At 38.2% G+C, this 10025-nt stretch overlaps 1 long non-coding RNA gene across 1 annotated transcript; it reads left to right on the top strand.

Annotated features, from left to right (window-relative positions):
• Positions 1 to 7364: 7364 nt before the first annotated feature.
• LOC138891220 (uncharacterized) lies at positions 7365 to 8962 on the top strand. Its single transcript, XR_011407575.1, has 3 exons — positions 7365 to 7507; positions 8176 to 8234; positions 8902 to 8962. It is a non-coding gene; the product is annotated as an uncharacterized lncRNA (long non-coding RNA).
• Positions 8963 to 10025: the final 1063 nt, after the last annotated feature.

The following is a 10025-nucleotide window of genomic DNA, read 5'->3' as shown; positions in this document are numbered from 1 at the left end:
TTCCCCCTATTATTTGAGTTGTTGTTTTTATTGTTCCAGTTTCCTTGGCCTTGGTTGCCCCAATTCTGATTATTCCCTTGCGATCTCCATTGTTGATTTGGAGCATTACCTCGTTGGCCTTGATAAATGTTGGCATACAAAACCTCTTCACTTTGCTCATAATATTCATCATCATGGTTGTACCCATTGCTACCTTGCTCATATTGATCTTGATTACCTTGCATTTGTTGCCCATATTGTCTCCTCTTATTCACCAATAGATTAACGCCTTCCATTGCATTCACTTGTTTTGGTCCCTGAATCTGCTAAAGTTGTGCTTTGGCTAACGGGTTCATGGTTGTTGTCAACTCAACTATGGTTTGTCCATGGTCTTGCAGTTCCTTGTGAAGGTTTATGACATAAGGGTCCCCCTAACGAACATTTGCCTGACTCTGCCAGGCTGAGGAAGTATCAACCATCTCATCAAGAATCACACAGGCCTCAACATAAGGCAGCTTCATAAAATTACCCTCTGCTAGCTGGTTTACCACACATTGATTGGTCATGTTTATACCCCGATAAAATATCTATTGGATCATTGCTTTAGTCATGTCATTGTTTTGGCATTCCTTTACCATAGTTTTATATCTATCCCATATCTCATGAAGGGGTTCATTTGGTTCCTATTTAAGTGCTAAGATCTCATCCCTTAATGAAGCCATATGTTCCGGTGAGAAAAACTTGGCTATAAACCTGTCGGCCAACTCATCCCACGTAGTGACGGAATGGTTGGGGAGTCTTTCGAGCCAGTCCAAAGCTTTCTCTCTAAGTGAAAAAAGGAATAATCTTAGTCTCAATGCATCCTCCGCCACATTTGTTTGTTTGCTACCCTAGCTGGTATCCACAAAGCCCTTTAGATGTTTATATGTATTCTGATGGGGAGCACCTATGAAGTACCCTCTTTGCTCTAATAAGGTCAACATGACATTTGTAATCTGAAAATTTCCTGCCCGGATCTGAGGTGGGACAATTGCACTTGCGTACCCTTCATTTGGAAGCACCCGAAGAGCCACTCTGGAGGAGCTGGGGGAGGGTCTGGAATATTATCATTGGTGTGCGGCCTCTTCTTTGGCCTTGAGGTACTAGAGGCACCTCATCTTCACCATTATCATCTACCTCCTCCCCCGAGATAACATTTCCGTTAGGATCATTATTTGCCATTTTATACCTGAATCGATTAACTCACTAAAGTTAGTAAGACAGAAGGAAAGATAAACAAGACACACAACTAGTCAAATAGATAGCCAAAACCATTTAACTCCCTAGCAACAACGCCAAAAAGTGGTCGGCTCCAACCCTACAACACTATAGAATAGCGAGGAGTGGTCGATGCAGCTTTTACCCGAAGAGTCGGGATAGATTTCCACAGGGAGTTAATATTGGTTTGTAATTGGGTTTCTATCTAATCTAGCTATGTGCATTGCTTTTAATTGCACTTCTAAACATGTTGGATTTATTTCTATACTACTTTTAATGCTACTGATTATTGAAAAATAAGCTAAGTACAATATTTTTGTAAGGGTTTTCTCAAGTGATAAAAGGCACTATGGAAGTGACTTACACCTAGGCGATTATCTAATGGGATCTAAAATTTAGGACAAGCTTGTAATATTAGGGGTCGTGATATAACCATTACACACAATTACTCATTCTATACCTCTCGGTAGTTTGAGTGACTTTGCCCTAATTGGCTTTCTCAAGCCCAATTGGGTGTTCAAACAATACAAGTAAAATTGGCTCAAGTCGGGTATTACTATCTCTAGGTTTAACCCTTTGATTGGGGCTATCAATCTCTTGAATGCACCCCAATTCCTTGTTAGCCTGAATTTTCTAGACTTAGTCTCTCTTTCTCAAGAACAGTCTAAGTCATAAAGGCACGAATCACTATTTGCAATTACTAATTCTACAATTATAGCATGAATCAAGCTAAATATCACTAACCCATAAACAATCAAGCCCTAAAATAGAAGACCCATTAAATACTCACACTAGGGTTAGTTCACAACCCTAGCTAATGGGTTTAGCTACTCATAATAAAGGTAGAAATCAAAGATGAAGATGAAATATAAGCCATAAATGTTGATTACAAGAATAAAATCTAAGATTAATAGCTAAAGTTACTCTAAAATTACTCAAAATAGCTAAGTACGACGGTTCACGAGCTCTTCAGTACCAAAGATACCCTAAAAATCTGAAAAAGATCTATTTATACACAGCTAAAATTACTGAACAAAAATACCCTTATGGAGGTTCCGCTGACAACGAAAAACTGGGCACCTCAGCACTTGGACTTCCGCAGCCGCACAAAAGCAAGTGCGGACCGCGGTTCTTCTCTTTTGGATTGGGATTGGACTTGATTTTGCTGGGAGTATAAAAGCAACTACCTTAGCATTGTCTTCAACCGCGGCCGTGTAATATGTTCGCGGACCGCGCTCTTTATTTGAGCTTAAATTTTTAGTCCGCTGATTCTCAATTTCGCCCTCAACGGAATGTGGATTGCGGCCGTGGCAAGTATTTTGCTGCCACTCTATTTCTCCGCGGTCAGCGGTGTCTGTTGTGTCAAAATTGCCTTCTCTAAACTACAATTCCGCTGAGAACATAATTCTGGTCGCCTCAGCGGTGGACCTTCCGCGACCACACTATTTCATTGCTGTCAGCGCTTTTAGCCCTGCTTTGAACTTGTGCAGGTTTAACTCTTTTATGAGGTGGTTATGACTTTCTTGCTTCTCTTTGACCAAACCCTGCAAACAAGCACAATAAGTTAGTTTTCGGGAATATTTTTACACATTTTTTATCCAAAACCTAAGCAAAAGAGAGCATAAGATAGGCAAGAATTTATAGTTATCAATCATCACTAGTCTCTTCTTTAGATGCTCAAACACTACCCTACAATTATTAGAGAACACAAAGGGGGTGATCTTTTTCAAGTAGTTTACGCAAAGAGTTAGAAATTTTAGAAAAATCTCTTTCAAATCTCCTGTAGAAATCGGTGTGGCCAAGGAAACTCCTTATTACCTTGACCGAAGTGGGCGTTGGCGACTTTCTATCATGTCAACCTTAGCACAGTCGGCCTTAATACCCTTCTTTGACACACGGTGCCCTACCTTCTTGTACCATAAAATGACACTTCTACTAATTTAGCACCAGATTGTTTTCTTTGCACCTTCTTAACACTTTTTTCAAATTTACAATGCAATAATTAAATGAATTTCCCACTACTGAGAAATCATCCATGAAAATGTCCTCAACCAGGTTAGTGATGTCCATCATACACCTCTAAAATGTGGCGAATGCATTGCATAAGCTAAACGATATCCTCCAAAAAGCATAAATGCCATACAGATATGTGATTGACATTTTCTCTCTATACTCATGGGACATAGAGATCTGGTTCTTTCCCAAGTATCCATCAATGAAGTAAAAGTGGGATATCCATGCCAATTTATCCAACATCTGATTAATAAACGACAAGGGAAAATGGTCCTTTCGGGTGACTTTCAATTTCCTGTAGTATCGTGACTATTCTAGTTGAGACTAACTTGTTGTTCTTGTTTTGTACCACAGTCATCCCACCTTTATTCGGAACATATTGAACTGGGCTCACCTAGTTGTTATCTGAGATGGGGAAGATGACTCCCACATCTAACCATTTAATCACCTCTTTCTCACCACTTCTTTCATATTTGGATTCAGCTTTCTTTGATGTTCTCTGGAAGGTTTGCGCCCTTCTTCCAGTAGAATCTTATGCTTCCAAAAGGCTGGCTGAAGCTCTTTATATCTGTAATGGTCCAACCAATTGTAGTCTTGCGTACCTTCAAAACCTGCAAAAGCTCTTCTACCTGCACATATAGCAAACCAGACGAGATAATTATAGGTAATGTCTAGTTAGGTACCAAGAAAGCATACCTGAGGCTTGTTGGGAACGATTAAGCTCCAACTAGGGTGGCTCCTCAATCGATGTCTTAGTTGGAGGAGTCTTCCTTTCTTCAAAGTGTAATGACTCGAATTCGACCTCCCTTTTTTGGTACTATTGGTCTTCAAGATCCAAGACTCACTCCACCATGTTTTCATAATCTACCTCTTCTAAGTTCATTATACAAGCTACTAAAGGGTCTTTCGCATTAAGTGACTCATCTTCCCCATGTATGATCACATCTACCGCACCTTTTAACGAATAATTTGCAAACTCACTAGCTATCCACATGGAGTTTTCCACATTAAAAGTTATTTCTTCATAGTTTAGTCTCATCTTGAGCTCCTCTGTTTCATAATCAATCAATATTCTCCCAGTGGTCAAGAACAACCTTCCCAAAATTATGGGAATCTCCGCATCAACCTAACAGTCCAGAATGACAAAGTCTGTAGGAAACGCAAATCTTCCAACATGCACGAGTATATCATCAAGTATACATGATGGCCTCTTTACCATCAGCAACGTCAACATAGATGTACGCCATGCTTTTCCAATGCCTAACTTTTTATGGATATACAAGGGCTTCAAATTTATGTTCGCCTCCAAATCATATAGCGGTTTGGAAAATGCATAGATATCTATGGTGCATGAAATTGAGAAACCCTTAGGATTAAACATATTCTCAGATATAGGCCTTGTAAACATAACAATACAATTTTGAGTAAATGTTACAGTGGCCAGGTCTTGAAAGTCGAACTTGGGAGACGTCAAGTCCTGCATCATTCTAGTATATTATATCATCTCTCTCAATGAATCTATCATTGGAATATTTACCTTAATCTGGTTCAACATCTCCATGAACTTTTTGTACTTGTCATCTTTATGATATTTAGCCAACCTTTACCGGAAGGGTGGTGGAATTCGCTTCTTTCTTGTGACTTGAGCTAGTTCCTGCTCAAGCACTTTTCTGATAGCTTCTGTTGCACTTGTTCAATTTCTTTTGCAACCTCTTATCTTTTCTTGTATCCTCTTGAGCTTGTTGTACTATTACCTCTGTTAGATCAATTAGTATAACTACTTTATATGGTCTAGACTCAAGCGTCGTTGTTGGGTGACTAGCTCGAACTTTTCTGCTCTAGATCAAGATCTCTACCAATTCTCAAACTTACGAGCATCAACTATTGGGCATAGCTCCTTCAAGTTGATATTTCTATTTGTAGACAATATCCCATGAGGACGATTATTTAGAGCTATAAATATTTGCCCCAGCTGGATCAATGGCCTTGATAGTCGAGTCATGCACAACTACCTTTTCCTGCATTTAGTGAACCATTTATTCAATCATCCTGTTGCCCCCAATGTTGTTGCAACATACCTTTGATTGCTGATAACCCATCATCTTGTTTCACTAATTGTTGTTGAGGTTGTTGATAGAATAGATATTGATTCTACTGATTGTATCTAGGTTGCCTTTGATAAGACACAACTTGATCCTGTAGTCATACTCCTCCAAGATTATAATTATTATTATATTATTGCTATGCTGACCTATACTGCTGATTTTACTGTCCCTAGTGTTGACTAATTTGTCTCTAGCTCCCAAAGTTGTTCACGTAATTCATATTTTCTTAGTAGCTCTTCTTGTCACTTTCACTGCTCCACGAGCACACATATGGTTAGTTAATGTATGGTGTGCATAATTCTCCATTAGTCGTGTCAAATATGTGTACCTTCTTCAAGCCTGATTCATCAATCTTCTTGGTGAGAATGCTCATTTGAGTCATCACAGTGGCCATATTCTCGGCTATTGAGTTCTTCGGGTCTAGAGCTATTGAGTGAACTACAGGGGTGAGTGTAGTATATCTTATCATCCATCCTTAATTTTTAGTCATTTTCAAGGAGAATCTTACAATCTTTAAATGATTTACTAAAAAATGCTCCACTTGCTGAAGCATCAATATTGGCCTTTAAGTTATCTAACAATCCCATGTAAAACCTTTGTCCAACATTTGATCTGGAAATCCATGGCGTGGATATTTAACCAACATTCCCTTGAACCACTCCTAAGTTTTTTGTAATGTTTTGGCTGGTTTCTAAATGAAGCTCAATATATCATCAACTTGCTTTGCAGTCTTATTAGGTGGGTAGAACTTGTTCACAAACTGCTTGACCAATTCCTCCTAAGTAGTAAAGTTTTAGGGTAGTGAATTATGCCAATTCTATGCCTCACCAGTCATTGAGAATAAAAATAGCAACAATCGGATTGCTTTTGGTGTCATATTCAGCTACTTTTTAGTGACACAAATTCACAAAAAAGAAATTTAGATGCTGTTGCGGATCCTTGATGTAAGTTTTCGAAAACAGTCCCTTATTTTGCAGCAAATGTAGCAGACGTTAGTGATTTAAAAGAATTCCCTTTAATCTGACGGACGACAATTTCAGTTGCCAGATTTTTTGCGGTTGGTTGATCCCAATCATATAAAGAAGCTTCCGACACAAGAGGTGCCACAACTCTTTTTTTCACCCTATTTATTTCTAATTTTCCCATTGTTATTCTCGACAGCATCCATTACAATTTTAATTAGTTAGTAGTTCCTGCGGGAACAATGCCAAAATTCAATCACTCCCAATTGTGTCTCTTGAAATGTCTAAAGATCGTTGCAAATATAATCTAATTTATGAGTTCGGAGTCGAATCCCATAGAGGAATTAACTGTTACACCCCAAGTTTTCATACGTGAGAGTACGTCGTAAGTCATTGATGTAAGCTCGGAAATGAGATTATATTTGGAGGAAAATAAAGTAAGTTAATCATGTTACCTTGGAGGTTACAAATATTTAAGATCATGAATAACGAGTACTAAGAGGGTTGGAAATATTAGAAGCTAAACCAATTGAAGAAAATAAGTTTCGTCAAAAGTCGACAAGTTTGGAATGTTATAACATGTACTTTGGGGTGAGACTAGGTTTCTTACATGATAAGGGGGTTATTCTATGAGTTATTTTAGTCGTATAATATCCATTTTGTACATTTTTAAGGCAAGCAAGTTGTGAAACAAGAGTAGGCAAAGGTCATCACAAGTTACATTCATAAATTTGCTGAAATTTAAGTCAAATGTATCTGAGAATTTCTCAAAATATACTTGGAATCATGGGGTGTTCTACCTACCAAATTGAAGATCTACGAGTCTAATTTCTAACACATTAAACCTTTCGTCAATACGACATTGGAGTAGAGAGATATTTGTGTTTTCGCGAGACCGCGCAACCAGCTCCCAATGGGACCCACTTAGGCGGTGGTTGACCTACTTCAATTTATAAACGATTTGGACGCCTATTTTTGCTCATTTTTCAACTAATATTCGTCTCCAAACTTCTCCTAACCCTCCTAAATATATACCACAAGGGTTTGAAGTGATTCCAAAGTGATTACACCATATTTCAATATCAAAACTTAGTTCTAGTGAAGAACAACACCTCTTTGAGGTTGTGTTGTCATTGAGGATTGTTGTGGGCTGTATTTGGATGAAATTCCAAGTTGTTGCTGTTGTCTAAGGTGAGTATAACAGCCTACTAATTGTTCTTAAGCTTGATTGTATGTTGGTTAAGTTTTTAGGATGATAAACTACAAGATAATACTTGGATTAGCTTAAGTCACTTCTATGGTGTTGTATTGCTATTAAGGGTTGTTGTAAAATGAATATAACTTGGATTTTGACTTGAAGTTACTGTAGGAGGTATGTATATTGTGTTCTTGCTTGTGCCTAAGGTTATCTTGATATTGATTAAGTTAAATGGATGGGCTAGACATGAACTAGTGAATAAAGTTGCTAGTTGGGGATAGTTGAAGTTGTGGATTATTTTCGTTGTTATAAATATATGGTATAAGGCTGGAATCATTGATTAATGACTTCATTATCAAGTTAATGATACTTTTATGTTGAAGTAAGAAGTCTATAAGGATTGATAAGGGGTATACGGATTCCAATCGGAGCTTGCCGCTCGTCGTAATGTAGTTGTGACTTGTTGTTGTTATATGGTGTCTTGATATTGATAATTATGTATTGATGGATTGCTCTGGTCATTGTTGTTTGTATATGGTATTGGAGGAGGCCCTTGTTACAAGGGAGATGCTGCCAAAATTTACGTAAACGAGCTACTAGCTTAAGTTATAGACTTAGCCTTTGCTCAACACTGATTTTGAATCTCCTTATACTATGATAGATTGAGTTGACTTGTTTGAAGAGTTGCTTGGAAGTGATTAAGGACTCAACGGGTTTAAGGTATGTTAAGGCACTTTCTTCTTTCTTTTGGCATGATCTAAAATGAAATGAACATAAACGATACGCTATTTCATAATGACTCTACTCCTAGCAACTAAGGTTGTCCATGTTGTTCTTTCCTTATAAAATTATTCTAAACAAGTGTGTATGATCCTTAAATCCTACTAAGGTTCATATTGATGGTAGGGATGTCCATAATGTTCTTAAGTCACTCCAAAAGGTTTAGAATGTGATTCCATGAGTCGAGCATGCATTATGTATATGTATCTATTTTACTCTACCGAGCCGCGCTATAGTCGGCCGGGTACGGCACATATTGTGCAACCACTGATCAGTTGGGTTTTACCGAGCTCCACGTGGTCGGGTACGATTTTACCGAACCTTATGATGGCCGAGTACGCTTTTACCGAGTCCTCTTTGAGGCCGGGTACGATATGATGATGATGATGCCCACAGAGGCGAATGTTTTTAAATTTTTTATGTATATATATGTATTATGCATTTCATATCATAGCCCCTAGAGGCACTCAGATGTTACAGGCTTGTATCTCCTCTATCTCTCTCTTTACATTACTGTTCTTGTTTATACTTTCCTGCCTAACATACTCGGTACTTTATTCGTACTGACGTCCCTTTTGCCTGGGGACGCTGCATTTCATGCCCGCAGGTCCCGATTGATAGGTTGACAGTCCTCCTAGTAGGCTATCAGCTCAGCGAAGGTGTTGGTGCACTCCACTTGCTCCGGAGTTGCCTATTTGGTCAGTATGCTTTGGATATGTATTGATTGATATGGCGGGGCCCTGTCCCGACCTTTATGATTTTATGTACTCTTAGAGGCTTGTAGACATATGTCAGGTGTATGGATAATTGTATGGCCTTGTCGGCCTATGTTTCGAGTTTACTAATGGTCATGTCGGCCTTATAGGCCCGTATGTCACATATATTAGTTTGTATATCATGTTGGGTCTTCATATGTTGAGTATTCCCTTATGTTTTATTCTTGTTATCTCATGACAGGTTTTCTGGCTCATTTACTCATGATAACATGTTAAGAAAGATATGTTACGTTGGTACTCGGTTGAGTAAGGCACCGGGTGCCCGTCGCGGCCCTTCGGTTTGGGTGGTGACATTAACCTACTGATCATAACTACACGTCTCGCAAGAATTCAACTAATCAACTTCCAGAAGTGTCAAATAATGAGTTTTAAGTATTAATTAACTAAAAGAAAAGTAATTTAAAATGTTGCATTTTTATTACTAATAAAGCAAAGATTGTACACAAGATTGGAAAGGCTAGAGTTATGATTTCTCCAATCGTCGGAATCCTCCCCTATATCTTCTACAATTTTGCCAAAGTATTCTCTATTGATCGTGAGCACTTCCGGAGTTGCAATTCTCTCCCAAGTAATTATAATAATTCACTAGACATATTCTCCCCAACTACACTAGCTGGCACTATTTTATTGTTCACTATGACCACGTCAAGGCTTTGTCATTCTTAAGCCCACCTTTAAACCTGCCATATTAATTTTCCACATACGTTAGGAGTGAAGTTGTTCAACAATCACCTATATATACATCATTTTCCAAGCAATACACAATAAATAGGCAGAACCAATTTATGGCCCTTCAATCAACAAAGATAATCACGTAATTGAACAAGCAGTGAAAATCCAACGACAAAATTATATTAAACGCAATGAAATTCATCCTTCAAGAGGATCCATCAAACCCTAGATAAAACTATTTAGCTACTTATAATTATTTGCATGGCTAAAATATTAGAATTCA

This window comes from Nicotiana sylvestris, chromosome 5 (genome assembly GCF_000393655.2).
Source record: "Nicotiana sylvestris chromosome 5, ASM39365v2, whole genome shotgun sequence".
NCBI lineage: Eukaryota > Viridiplantae > Streptophyta > Magnoliopsida > Solanales > Solanaceae > Nicotiana > Nicotiana sylvestris.
The sequence above is the reverse complement of the archived record's forward strand: the minus strand, read 5'-3'. Positions and strand labels throughout refer to the sequence as shown.